The sequence below is a fragment of the Cavia porcellus genome, unplaced genomic scaffold (assembly GCF_034190915.1).
Source record: "Cavia porcellus strain 051 isolate PalLab524CR breed Dunkin Hartley unplaced genomic scaffold, mCavPor4.1 scaffold_13, whole genome shotgun sequence".
Lineage (NCBI taxonomy): Eukaryota > Metazoa > Chordata > Mammalia > Rodentia > Caviidae > Cavia > Cavia porcellus.
In genome coordinates, this window is record NW_026947496.1 from 2879506 (window position 1) to 2894760 (window position 15255).

The 15255-nt window shown below is 41.0% G+C and overlaps 1 pseudogene; it reads left to right on the forward strand.

The window, feature by feature from the left end:
* The first annotated feature begins 555 nt into the window (after nucleotides 1-555).
* Nucleotides 556-5718, forward strand: LOC134478585 (prolactin-like; annotated as a pseudogene).
* The last annotated feature ends 9537 nt before the right edge of the window (nucleotides 5719-15255 follow it).

A 15255-nucleotide genomic window follows, 5' to 3' on the forward strand; every position in this document is an offset into this window, starting at 1 on the left:
CAAATAGATATGCTGTGGCAAACTTGTCAGCCCAGTGTCTAAAAACCGGATATGAAAGAGTGAGTTCAAGTATTACAGAATGCTGCAGTGTCTGACACCTGAAAATCGACAGAAATTCTCATGAATTAAAATCATTTTAAAGGGCCTGGGATTTAGCTTAGTGCCTCAAGCACTTGCATGAAGAATGTGGTTGTGAGTTCAACCCCTGGTACCAAAATAATAAAAAATAAAATAAAATAAAATAAAATAAAATAAAATAATTTTAAAAAATGGCTTAAAATTGCTCATCAGATTTAACATAAATTCCCAGAGTTTGAAAAGCAAGTGACATATCTCGGAGAAATATAAAAAGCAGGAAGTGTCTCCCTTTTCAAACTCTGTCTCTGTTCATTGTCCATATAAATGTCACAGTGTAAGGTTCTTTTTTCCTCCCAGGAGAACAGGATCAGGACAGCGTTCAGGAGAGGCAAGGCTTCTCAAGTGTGGACTCTTGACAAACCTGGAAAATTGATAATTTCAGTGGCGATTGTCTCAGTTTAACCAGTGTCACTTTTAATGCTGCTGCTGATGTGAAGCCTGCTTCTGTAGAAGAATGTGATGGCCCAGTCTAAATGTATTAGCAGAACAAGCCACTGGAGTACCATGCCACATCTGCTTCAGCACACAGTCACTGTGTCTCATTATATCCATGTCCTCAATCTAGAACTGAAACAGGATTTTGTAAGTACAACTCTTTCTATCTCTTCGCAAAAGAGTTGTACTGAAAATTCTGGATAAAGAGTACAATTTGAAAATGAAAACTTTCTCAGATTTAAAGTAATATTGATTGACATGTTTAAAGAAAACGAAGCAAATAAAAAGGGAAATACTGAGGAAAGAAGGTTCATAATAACTTTGGTTGTCAAAAAATGTGGACATTTTAAAATATCCTTACTTCAGCTTGTTTTTTAAAATGCATATTCCTGACATCCACCACTGTTATTTGGGTCTAAGGGAGCATTCTGGTTTCTTCCTCTAGCCTGTGGAGATAGTCCATGGGCATTCCTCATGGAGTGCACCACAGATGCCCAAAACATGAAAACAGCTCAGAGGAGAACTGGGTAGATCAGACAGAATCAAACTAAATCAATTTAATTTCGATTTAAGTTCAAAGATGGAAATAAATTTAAATTTTCTGAGACCATAAAACACAAGGAGACAGTAATCCAAGATTTCCACTGTAAGGGATAGTGCAAGATGTAGAGTATTAGTGAACTTGTTTCCAGGTAAAGTCAGTTTTAGCAGTATGCTTTGTCTCCTACAATATGAATGTTACGGTAGATGACAGGTTAGGGCTGTGGACACAAAGAGATTTCATGGAGAACTGTACCATGTATGTGATATAGTCACATCACACATTTCTTTTATGCATCCCTGTCATCACTTTTGGCATTTTTGAATTGTCCTAAGTTTTACTCAAAATTTTCCTAAAAGTATTTCTCAACTTTCTTTCTTCATTTTTTTTTTTTTTTATCGGTACCAGGGATCGAACTCATGATTGCCTGCTTGCAAGACAGGCGCTTATGCCACTGAGCTAAATCCCCAGCCCCTATTTATCAACTTTCACAAAATTTACTTATTACTAGCCCCTGTAATCTATTGGTGTGTTTAATCTCAATCTGTTCCTTAGGATTTCATTAAGTGTTTTGTCTGTTTTGTGATTTAAAGTTTTTATAATAAAAACATATTGTTAATTGATGATGAATTGGCAAGTTGGATGTACACATAATAAGAGCTTACTTAAAGAAAAGTATGATTTTTATATCTGTCTAAGGAAATTATATCAGTTTGGACACTGGAGAAACAAGAGGTTAAATAGATAAAAATAGATATATATGCATCATGACCTTTAGTGAAATGCTAGAGGTAAGTGTTTCTTAACACAGGTACTTATGCAACCTTGTTGTTTTTCTTCTCTGTGTTCCACATTTTAAGTTATATGAAGGCTGAGAAAACAAAAGTGTGGCAAAGTAAGAGTATGGGAGGCCAGAAAAGCTAGTTGGGGGAAAAATTACATTCTGGAACAAATGGGAAAACTAGATTGAAAAGGTAATTTCCTAACTGTATTTTCAGACATTTTGGAGCCTTCTATTGGAATCAATTACATATGTATTAGATGTAACCACATACAGTGGATAGATGACTCTTTTTACTCCCAAACCCAATGCACTGAATTTTTCATTGATTCCAGATAACCCTGTACTTCCTGGACAGAGACTTCTATTGTAAGTAATTGAAAAGGTTTCATACAGCCTCTTATAACCACTACCCTTGACAAAAGTATACCAAGAAAATAAAAGTGAGTTGCTGCTCAGCACAACCAGCATCTAGGAGCCAGTGTCTGACTTTACAGGCTGTAAGCTCTAAGGGGTGCTGTGGTCTGTGGTGACAGGAGCCACATTGCAGAGCAGCAGGATAGGGAGCAGTGAGAACAATCACACTGTACCTGGAAACCGCAAGGAAAATCCAATGCTGAATAAAGATTTGTAAGCTGGAAATGCAGATGACCTTACCTCAACCAACACCCAAAACCTAGGATTTTATGTGAGAAATGCAGGTGCTGTTTACTCAGTGCAGGTTACCATGGCTCCTGAGTGGTGGCGGTTCCAGTCCTGAACCTGCTATGGCACATCTTCTGTATGGTACCTGCATTTCTCCACTTCTGCTTCTGCTACTGCAATGCCCATTCTTTCAATTCTCTTGTTCAAGCCTTGCCCTGATTCTACTGAAAGTCACCCCATTGTGACTGTACATTTTGATATCATGATACCTGCTCAGATTGTGACTTTGGCCTCTACTCTGATGATAACAAAGAAAATGTGTCAAACCCCAATAATTTATTCATGATCTATTCTTGCCTATTATAATCTTACTCTACTGATTTTCTGCCATAGATGTAGTGTTAACAAGATTTTATTGAAATCATGGAATTCTAGAATAAATATAACATTGAAAATTTGTTATCAATTAGAAACGCTATCAAAAAGTATTTCTTCTAAATAGCTAGTTACATGTTTTTTTTTGTTGTTGTTAATTTTCTTGTAGTAATATTTAGGCCAATGGCTTAACATAATCTTCAAGAACATCTATGACCTACAGAAAATGTTTACACACACACACACACACACACACACACACACACACACACACACACAGGATCCTCCCATGAGTTTTTAAGTCAGCCTCTCTGAACAAAGGTCATTTGTAATTGATGTGTCTGTATCTTGCTCCTGTTATGGAATGCTCAAACCTGATGCTCAGGAGAAGGACATGATCATCCTGGTGATCTAGTTGATACACTTCTGGGATGATCCCCTGAGCAACCTCTGCCCAAGCAGTTTGCCTCCCCAAAATGCCCGAGTTTCATGAAGAAAGCTTAGTTGATGTGGGAGAAAATGCACTATCTTCTAGAAGGCCTGGAGATCATGACCAGGCAGGTGGGTAGCTCCTGATGGTTTTTTGGTTTCCAGTTTTTCAGGGTCCCCTCAGCATTGGGAAGCAGAGGGACATCCATTTGCTTTGCAAGAATAACATTTAGCCTGAGTGTTGCACTTTCCAGTCTGCTACTCCACAGAGACAGAGTCAAAGACAGCAGTGCAATCTCAATGACATGGGGTCTCAGGAGCTATGCTGCTCAGAGAGCTGACTCACTTGCACAGAACAGGAAGTGACCTGGACTGTCTCTTTATGGGTGATAATCGCACATCTTCCCTGAGATAAATTCACACAAGGGTGCCTGCAAGAAGTGTTTCTCTCAAAGCATTATAGGATTCCCATGCTTAAGTTTTGGACAGATTCCACCTGCTGTACCCTTATCAGTTGTATAGAATCAAGAAAGAGAAAGAACAGTCACAATATGATTTCAGGCTCCACCAGCCCAGGCTCCCCAGAGGAGACTGAAGTTTCCATAGCACCGATGTTTAGAATCACTAGATGATGCAACACATAAAACACAAGGTGACCATTTCTAAAATGCTTCATATTCTATAACATGTATAACATTATACCTCATTGTTTGATATTTGCAAGTTAAAACTTGCTCCATTTTAATTAATTCCCACAAACAATTTATCATACCTTCACTGAATCACTCTTTTAAGGTGCTTGTACACTGTAGAAGCGTGATTTAAACAAAAGTACAATAAACTGCTTTCTGAATTTCTCAGAAATAACACATCATCAAAATAAAGATTCAGCATTACATAAATAATAACACAACAAATTATAGATTTCACCTTTCATGTACTAGGTATTGTTAAATTGTATTTTTTGTGATTGTCATTGAAAAAATTTATCTCAAACTCAAAACGCATTGCACTGCAAAGAATAAATTAATTCTTAATTTTCAAAAGTTTCTGCATTACTTAGAATCAAATCCTAGAACACACTAATTTGTTGTGTATTAGTCCAATTCCTTTTCTAATTTCCCTACCACTTGTTCCTGTTCATACCATAATAGATTTTCATATATATTTTAAAACAGCATATATATTCATATATATATGTATTTGAAATATATATTTTAAAACAATATTTGTTAAGGGTCAAACACTAAATGTAACAAAACAAGCAAGCAGAAATTAAAATCACCCAATGCATTTTAATTCCAATAAAATTCCTGCAGATCAAGGTGTAAACTCACCCCAGATTGTGTCCTTCACTTCTGGAATCACCTGAAATCTTCACAATGTCAGGATGGTTCTTCGCATCTGGAATTTCTGGGACCTCCAGCTTGCAGGGGTTTTTTGAGCTCACAGAGCCTCACTGTCTTCTCTTGTGCTGTGCAGCACTGTGTGAGGCACCACCCCATTCTACCCATGGCATGGTGACCAACACAGCACTTGCTCCTATGCCCATCTTTTAGAGGTGTTACTTCCAATAGCTGCAACTCCAGGGAACACAAATGAAGAGGCTGCTCCTCATGGAGAACAGGGAGGAAATACTCCAGTGTGGAGTAACAGATGCCTGACTGTCAGAGTCAGTCCTGTGCAAGCACCTAGTGCCTTTCTCACCACCTATGAGGGTTTTTATTTTACATGAACCATGTAAAGAATAGACTCAATTCAAAACAATGCAATATGAATAATGAAATATCAAAAATGCAAAGCATTCACCCAGGAGAAGATTATGTAAATTTCCCTTAAATAACATACTACAAGCTAGATGCTCCTCTCTCTGATGACATCCATAACTATTTTCCACTAGCAATTTTCTGGATGTCCATTTCTATACTCCTGCAGGAGCTCACACAACCTGTGATCCCATGCAAGGCAGGAAAACAACAGATGGGCTCTGCTTTAAATGTTAGCTGTTAGCTGATTAACAGATTTATGATCCCCTGTGTGAGATACATTAAAACAGTATATTGGAAAAAGTTTTACATTTCCATGTTTTTTATATTTTAATTGAATAATTGATTGAACAAAGATGAAAATTACTATTGATATGAGTAATATATTGCTTGTCTCTTTGGTGACTAAGCTGGCCTTCAAGTCACAGATTATGTACACTATGCTGACTGGACTGAACTCCCATCCCTGCAGTAGCTGAGGGAAAAGATTTCATTGATACTTTTCACCACTTGTGTCACTGCCTACTCAGGGATATATATATATATATAAAGTGGACAGTTTACTAAAGATCCTAAAAGCCCAAGTATCTCATGATAGGCACAAATAAGCCCATAGCCCTTTTTGCTGTTCTGAGATGAATCATAATGACACATGCGTTGGACAGATTCTTTTAATTTTACATAATTTCAATTATATGCAGGTGTAGTATTATGAAACATATCTTCTCAAAAAATAAAAACTGAATATTTTGCATTGTCAAAATATGAGAAATCAGTGTGTAAAAAATTTCTTTCCCTCATTAAATTGAAAATTCCCCAGAATATATTGCTACAATTGAGAATTTTATATTGATTGATACTGTTTCCTGTAAAACTATCTGTCAGGCCTCCCAAACTTGGACCCCGGAAATCCATAAAAGAGAACAGGCCCCATCTGTGCCCACCCTCTAAACCCTCAGACTCTGGACCTCCACCTCACAGGGCAGACTGCTTCCATGCTTGCCCGTCTAACCCTCAGGCCCCACACTTCCTCTTCAGACAGCAAGTTACTTCAATGCCCTCCCTCCCCAGCCTTGGACCTCAGACTTCCACCTTGGAAGGAAGGCCATTCTGCCTTTCTCTCTTCCCCTAGGTTATCCCTCTACCTCCTGTCCATAGTATTGCTGTAGATCACTGGCTACCCATCCCTTCCAAAAATCTTGGGGTGCAATGGATTAACCTTTCTGGGTTGATAGGAGACTCAGTAAAACCTCAGACACACAGAGGATCTCAGCAGGCTTTCATCAGTGTGGTTAGTTTCCTTAAAATAGATATCTTCAGAGAGTAAACAGGAGCGGTAGTGAAGTTCCCTCCAGCTATAGGAACTTGGCAAGCTTTGCAAGAGTGCGGGTGAGTACTTGCTCCATGGAGAGAACAAGGAGGTTGAACAGTGTTCCAATAAGCCCTCCCACAACCTGGAGAAAATTAAAGGGACTTATGAGACACCCAGTGACACTGTAGGATCCCAGGTGAGACAAACCCTGTATAGACAGGGAGATCTAGTGGCCTAGAACAACCATACTAACAGTGAGAACCTAGGGTTCACTTACATAAATACTCAAGCTAGTCAGCCTAGGAACACTATAGGGCTCACTCAACAGGCTCTGCAGGAGGTATTCAGGTGACTTGCCCTCTAATTCATTGTGGTACCCAACAACTGGGTAAACATCAACCACACAGTAGAACCCTAAGTTATACACTACAATTAGTTGAGGCTAGTGGGATTGAAAGACTAAATATTAGCCCAAAATTGAAAATGACAAAACAAAAAAGCATAATGCAATCTCAATCATCACTCCATCAGAAGCAACAACAGGAGACAATGAAATAGGAGACTTTAAAAGTCATACACCTGAAATCTCTGAAAACATAGCAAGGGAAGTAAAGAAACAAATGAACAAGACTATAGGGGAAATCAAATTAGAAATAATTTCTTATGTAAAGGCAGAAATGACAACATTAATAAAAGAGCTGCTAAGCAAAAGTAGAGAAGACATAGATAAAAATGTAAAGGAGCATGAGATGATGGAAATCTTGAATGAATGATACAGAAAAGAAGTAGAATGCATGAAACAAATTTAAAAATATATCCAAGGACAAAAAATTCTATTGAAAGCTGAAAAACTGTTTAAATGAAGCTGAGGATAGAATTTCAGACTGTTTAAATGAAGCAGAGGATAGAATTGTAACTAGCAATCACAAAATGGTAGAACTTTTAAAAATAACAAGGCAGTATGAAATGACAATTCCACAGATTGAAGATGATGCCAAGGGAAACAATATAAGACAAATAGGCATCAGTGATGATTCAGAAATTAACACAAATGATATTGGTTAACTATTCACAAATGTAATAAAGAAAATTTCCCACACATACAGATAGAATTAGATGTACAGATCAGTGAGGCATATAAGACACCAAACAGCCTCAACCAACTTAAATTTTCATTGTGACATTTTATGATTAAGATCCCAGACATATAATATAAAAACAGAATACTAAAAGTTGTCAGAGAAAAGACACAACACAAGGAAAGCTCATTAAAATTACAGCAATTTCAGCATAAACCCTCAAAATGAGACTGCAGTGAAATATTTCAAAATGAAAAACAAAAACAAAAAAATTTCAACCCAGGTTTGTGTGTAGTCAGACCCTAACTATCTTCTGGTTACTCCCCAATAGAGGTGACATACTCTGGAGGAGGTCACTACACAGGTCATCTTGAGAGGATATAAGAAATGAGTAGGGATTAAAAGTGATGCCCAATTTTCCCTCTTGTTTTACAGATAGAGATTCAATGTCAAATTATCTTAAGCTTTTGGTGCATATCTTTATGTACTGAAGAATTTTTGACCATGATATATTGGGAAATAACTATTTAATGTTTTTCAGCACCCATGTATGACTAGCTTACACTGTAGAGGGAAAATAAAATGTGGAGGAAATATTGATTATTTACAGTATTTGACAACTAGCCATGTAAGGTGAACAGAGGGAAAATGGCCAGAATTACCTTTTGTTCAGACTGTCTGCATTAAGAGACAATCCTAACATATGTTCAAAATATAAACCTAAACTAATAAAAAAGAATCCTTTAATCATTAAAGTACAAACTTCTAATATCATTGAACCTTTGTTTTCTCACACTTTTTCTTTGGGTCTCTCTACGTTTCCAAGGCAACCTTAATCATTCTGATCCACTATTCATGAATCTGAGTTTCCCCCAGTAGTCCACTGGACTGTAATAGAGAGACTTCTAAGCAAGTGATAATTGAAGCCTCTGTTGGGCTATATGTGTCATTAGCATATTTTATTCAGGTCTCTCAAGTACTGTGTCCATTACAAGAAGTAAGTGGCCTATTTGTTCACATCTATATGCATGTGTCTTTTCCTCTCACTGACCTCAAACAGACCAAACAGTGTAGGGAGCCGAGTGACAGGCATTGCTGCCTCCATGCCTCTCTCTATGGGCACTGTGTCTGCCTACATTAACCATAATTCTCTCCTGCTTATGTCATGTATCCGGATGTGATGATGACCTTGTTGTATTCATCTGTTTAACCTCTTCCTGTCCCAGCTCTCGCTGTTAGCCTGTAAAAGGTGTGATGATTTTCTGAATAAACTGGAGGCTTGATTGGATTACATCAACTTGCCTTCATCTCTTTTGTCTCCCCTACGTCTTTTATTTAATCCCTGTTCCCCCTCCAGGAGTTCTGGATTTGTTGATCTGCAGGCTGGATCAAGTGGTGCTCAGCGTGAGAGCTCCTGGCACGGAGGGAGCCGTTCGAGAGACAGCCGGCTTAAACTGAAAGTGAAAGCAAATTGAACCAGAGACCTCGGCCGAGGAGTGAGTAAACTGAATCAAGGATTAAAGCTTAAAGGAACAGGACATTAAATTAAGTACCGAGACCTGTGCAGACGACTACCCAACGTCCTGCCCGAGTCACGGTGAGTGAACGGCAACCCCATTACCCTTCCCGGACATGGGTCAAGTATTGAACGAACACGAAGTGTTTGTGGGAGGTCTTATAAAGGCATTAAAGACAAGAGGGATAAGGGTTGGAACAAAAGAATTATTTCAGTATTTTCAATTTATTCATAAGGTTTGCCCTTGTTTCCTCCTAGAGGGTTCTATAGATACCAAGAGGTGGAATAGAGTAAGAGATGCTTTAAAAGATTATTATAGAGTTTTCAGTCCAGAAAAGGTTCCTGTGACCACCTTTACATATTGGAATTTAATCTCTCAGCTGCTTGCCCAGAAGCATGCAGACCCTCAGGTTGAGGAGACAGTTACACTAGGTGAGGCTGCCCTGCGCGGCTCCATTAAATCTACCTCAAAACCATCCTCAGAAAAATCCGAAGCCTCTGATTTCTCAGATGCAGAGAATGATGGCCTGTTAGAGGTCCTCGTACATGGTGATCTGCCACCACTTCCACCTGTTGACATGATCAGCAGGTCCCAGGATGGCAGCCCACCACTCCCTGTGCCTCCATGGCCAATGGGGATTCATATAAACTTTTAGACCCCAGCCTTTCTGATTCTCAGGTGGTCAACTGGGAACAACCAACATAACAAGCCTCTACATATCACCCTGACCCTGTTGCAGCACTGGTCACTATTAGGCCGTCCCCTGACTGTGATGATGCATTCAGCATCTGCTCTCAACCTTCTAGCACATTGGTGGGATTACAGCAAAGAAAAACAGATCTTTTAAAACAGATACAGCTAGAAAAAGAATGCCAAAATCTTTCAATTCAATTGCAGGCCCTCCGAGCTACACAGTTTTATAGTGTCCCTGAGATGGAGCCTGCCTCCAGCACACCTTGTAGTGCACTTAACATGGTGCCTGCCTCTGGCAGCCAGCCTAAAATGGCTTTCCCTGTTACAGATGCCTTTACTCCCCCATGGGATGTTGAAGAGGGCACTGAACCACAAGCTGTTAGGATACACACACCTCTCACCGTGGCAGCCTTAAAAGAGTTAAAGGCCGCAGTCTCTCAATATGGCCCGACTGCCACTTACAGCATTGCAGTTCTAGATTCTTTGACTCAGGGTTGGATTATTCCTAATGAGTGGAAAGACTTAGCAAAAGCCACCCTCTCCAGAGGTAATTATCTATTATGGAGATCTGAATTTTTTGATCAATGCGAGGACATAGCCAGAGACAACACCACATGGCCAAACCCCTGGACCCTCGCTATGCTTACAGGAACAGGAGATTTTGCCACAAAAGAGACCCAAATGCAGTTCGATTCGGGCCTCATTGCCCAGATTAATATGGCAGCCATTAGAGCATGGAAACGGCTCCCCTCAGGAGGCGAGCGAGCCTAACTTATCTCTCACCCAAATAAAACAAAAGCCTGAGGAGCCCTTTTCGGACTTTGTCAATTGCCTCTTACAGGTGGCAGAGCATCTTTTTGGCTCCACAAAAACAAACTCGGCCCTGGTTAAACAATTGGCTTATGAAAATGCAACCTCAGATTGTCAGGCTGCAATTCGACCACAACTCAAAAAAAGAGGACCTATCGGGTTATATACGCTTATGTACAGATATTGGGCCAGTTTATCAAGGCCTAGCCATGGCTGCAACACAACAAGGTTGCATAGTTACACAACCCCTTTCTCGTTCTAAAAAAGATGCCATTTGTTTCAAATGTGGCCAAAGTGGCCACATGGCTCGTGAGTGAAAAAAAAAAAAAAAATCAAAATCAGTCCTCTACAAAAAAACCAGGGCTATGTCCTAGATGTAAGCGAGGAGACCACTGGGCTAATGAGTGCAAATCCAAAAGAGATATTCACGGTAACCCTGTTTCACTGCAGGGAATCGGGTTGTGGGGCCGGCCCCAGTCCCCCAATTCTGGACAAACCCGTGGGGCTCCAAGTTTTGTGCCAGCAAAAAAAGATCCATTTCAGACCTCTTCAGGGCAACCCCAGGGATTGCGGGGTTGGACATCTGTTCCACCTCCAGCACAGTATTAACCCCTGACATGGGTGTTCAGATCATACCCTCAGGAATCTATGGGCCCCCTCCACCCGGGACTTTTAGACTTATTATTGGACATAGTAGCACTACGCTTAAAGGATTACAAGTTCTGCCCGGGATAGTAGATAGTGATTACACAGGAGAAATAAAAGTCATGGTTTCTCCCCTTGTTGGTGTCATACCATTTAGGACAGGGCAATGCCTTGCTCAATTGCTGCTATTGCCGTTGGCTCAAATGTCTAACAAATCCATAACTCCCTAGAGGGGGAACTCCTTTCCTGGAGCTTCTGATGTATATTGGGCTGAATGTATCTCCAAACAAAAGCCCCTCATGACTCTATCATTAGATGGAAAAAGTTTCTCAGGCCTCATTGATACAGGCGCAGATGTTTCCATTATCAAAAAGGAGGAGTGGCCTACTGCCTGGCCTTTAGAAACAACCTTAAAACACCTCCAAGGGATTGGACACTCAAAAAATCCACAGTTCCAAACAACCGGTTTGGAGAGACCAAGAAGGAAATCAGGGACACTTGCAACCTTATGTCATAGAGAGTCTGCCTCTTAATTTATGGGGTAGGGACTTACTCTCCCAAATGGGATTATGGGAGAGCCCTAATAATGTTGTCACAATGCAAATGCTTCATAAGGGCTACCTGCCAAAACAGGGCTTAGGAAAAAATAACATGGGCATTACTGATCCCATCATTCCCATCCCTAACAATGCTAAAGTTGGGTTAGGCCATTTTTCTTAGGGGTCATTGACGCTCCTGTGATCCATGCTAAACAAATTACATGGCTATCAGAAGAGCCGGTGTGGGTCGATCAGTGGCCTTACCTCTGAATAGCTTGCAGTTGCACAGCAGCTGGTGCAGGACCAATTAGATACAGGCCACATTGTTCCTAGTAATTCCCCTTGGAACACACCTATCTTTGTTATCCGGAAAAGGTCAGGGAAATGGAGGCTGCTACAAGACCTTGGGGCGATAAATAAGACAATGGCCTTAATGGGGCCCCTACAGCCAGGCCTCCCCTCACACAGTGCCATTCCCCTGGGATTTTAAAAAATTGTCATAGATCTTAAAGATTGCTTTTTCTCTATTCCTTTACATCCAAAGGACCAAAAGCATTTTGCCTTCAGTCTCCCATCAATTAATTTTAAAGCCCCTATACAGAGATTTCAATGGCGAGTTTAGCCACAAGGTATGGCTAATTCCCCCACACTATGCCAGTCTTTTGTAGCCACTGCAATACAGCCAGGGAGAGATCATTGGCCACATATCTATATTATTCATTATATGGACGATATCCTCTTGGCAGGAGATGATCAAAACCAAACCCTAAGGTGCTACCAGGACTTACAGGTTGCCTTACAAGAGGCTGGACTTCAAACAGCCCCTGATAAGGTACAGCTTACTGATCCATATACATACTTGGGTTTTCAATTACATGGCACTCAAATACTCTCTTCAAGGCCCCAACTGAGGCTTGATGGCCTCAGAACACTTCACGACTTCCAAAAACTATTGGGAGACATTAATTGGCTTATACCATTTTTAAAACTAACTAGACATGATTTACAGCCCCTTTATGTGCTGTTTTGGGGAGACATAGACCCAACTTCCCCCTGAGAGCTTACACCTGATGCCAGGAGAGCACTCAGTAAAGTAGAAGAGGCTATTGCTCAACAAACTGTTTCCTTTATGGACTACAATGAGTCTTTCCAGTTTCTCATTTTTAATACAAAGCTTTGCCCCACAGCAGTGTTCTGGCAACAAGCTCCCCTCATGTGGGTCCATTTGTCAGTCTCCCCAAAAAGAACACTTCTGCCTTATTTCCAAGCTGTCTCAGACCTAATTTAGGGTAGAAAGCAAGGAAAATGTTACTTTGGCAAAGAACCAGACATTGTCATTCAACCTTTTACAAAAGACCAAATAGATTGGCTACTTCAGAGTATGGGGAAGTGTGGCCTATTGCCTTAGCTTCCTTTTCAGGGACTATTGACAATCATTACCCTCTAAATAAGCTAGTTGACTTCACTAATCATCACCCATTTATATTCCCTAAAGTCACAGCTTTGCAACCCCTTCCAGGTGCCCTGGTGTTATTCACTGATGGCTCATCCTCCAGAAGGGCTGCTTATGTATTCCAAGACAATGTTTCTACCCTCCAGGCAAACACTTCCTCTGCACAATTAGCAGAGTTAGAAGCTATTCTTGCAGCCTTTGCTGCTTACTCTGACCGACCATTTAATTTGTATACTGACAGTGCTTACCTTGCTCAGTCTGTTCCATTATTAGAGACTGTTGCTACCATATGTCATGCTTCCCCAGCTGCAAATCTGTTCAAACAATTACAATGCTTCATACGGCTTCGCCATCATAAGTTCTTTATCGGTCATCTGCAAGCTCATTCCAACCTCCCAGGGCCTCTTGCCCAAGGAAATCATTTGGCTGATGTTGCTGTAGGAGCACAGGTTTTTATGGCTCAGGACTCCACGGTGTCTAAGGCCCAATAGGCCCATCAGCTACACCACCTCAATGCTCACACCCACCGCCTCCTCTACAAAATTACCCATGAGCAAGCCAGACAAATTGTAAAAAATTGTCCATCTTGTGCTATCCACTTACCTGTTCAACACCTAGGAGTCAACCCTAGAGGTTTAATTCCTAACGCCTTATGGCAAATGGACGTTACCCATTTCAATGAGTTTGGCAATCTAAAATATGTACATGCCAATATTGACACATATAGTGGCTTCATTTTTGCCACTCTCCAGACTGGAGAAGCTGCTAAACACATTATAGCCCATATGCTGTCAGCCTTCTCAGTTCTGGGATGTCCTCAACAGCTCAAGACCGATAATGGCCCTGGCTATACCAGTACCTCCTTTGCTCAATTTTGCAAGAGCCTTAATATCCTCCACACCACAGGTATACCTTATAATCCTCAGGGACAAGGCATTGTTGAAAGTGCACATCGTTCCCTTAAATTCACCATAGATAAAATAAAAAGGGAGACATGGTACCCCACCCAGGGGTCCCCTAGAAATGTCCTTTCACATGCTCTTTTTATTTTAAATTTTCTGACCCTGGATGCTTCAGGCTGCTCCGCAGCATCTTGGTTTTGGCATACTCAGACTCAAACACGGTTTGCGTCTGTTTTATGGAGAGACCCACTAACCAATGTGTGGAATGGCCCTGATCCAGTCCTTATCTGGGGACGAGGTTCAGTGTGTGTTTACTCTCAACAAGATAGAGAAGCTAGATGGCTACCTAAATGCCTCATAAAGCAAATAGACAGTTCTTTAAAGACCCCGTGTAATGCCCAGGAATAATGTTATTTCCTGAGGCACAATCCCCTGTGTTCTCTTACAGGTGACACATCTCCATGGAGCCTTATGCTGCTTAGTAAGCTTTCTTGAGCCACACCACACCCATGGTGAATTTCGACCCCTGCCAAACAGACTACAATTGCTGACAGCCATGCACAGAACCCCATGACTGCGGAAGAGGCTCTTCTTGGTCTGGAGGAACATACACCAGCCAAATACACTGCATCCAGTGTTATGCAAGGCATGCTCCAAGACACAGGAAAATGACTTCATACAGAGACACCAACAATTGGCTGTCAATCGCTTCTCCTCGATTTGGAGGGGGGGGAGTTTTTCCCTTACCTAATGCCCCTTTTGGGTCCCCTAGCTGCCCTATTGTTTCTCATTTCTGTGAGTCCTTGTATTTTTCAGAGGATTATGATGTTCATTAATAACAGGATAGACGCATTTATGGCAAAGCCCATTGAGGTACACTATCATCAGCTGGAGATGGCAGATCAACAAACCTACCGGGAAGGGATTCCCACAAGTGTCCCATATGATCATGCGGCCTAACTGCCCTGGAGCAATGGACAGGCAGTCAGAGACGGGCAACTAGGACATGCATGTTAATTCCAATGGCCACCTAAGACAGGCACAGGACCAACTGCTGTTCTGCAAGCTCATGACAGGTAAGGCCTGGTTGGGTTCATGCAATGAGGTCCTTGACCTAAGACAGACGCTGTCCTCACAGGGCCTGCCATACTCTTAATTAAATAATATAAAAAGGTAGGAGATGTACGGAGCCGAG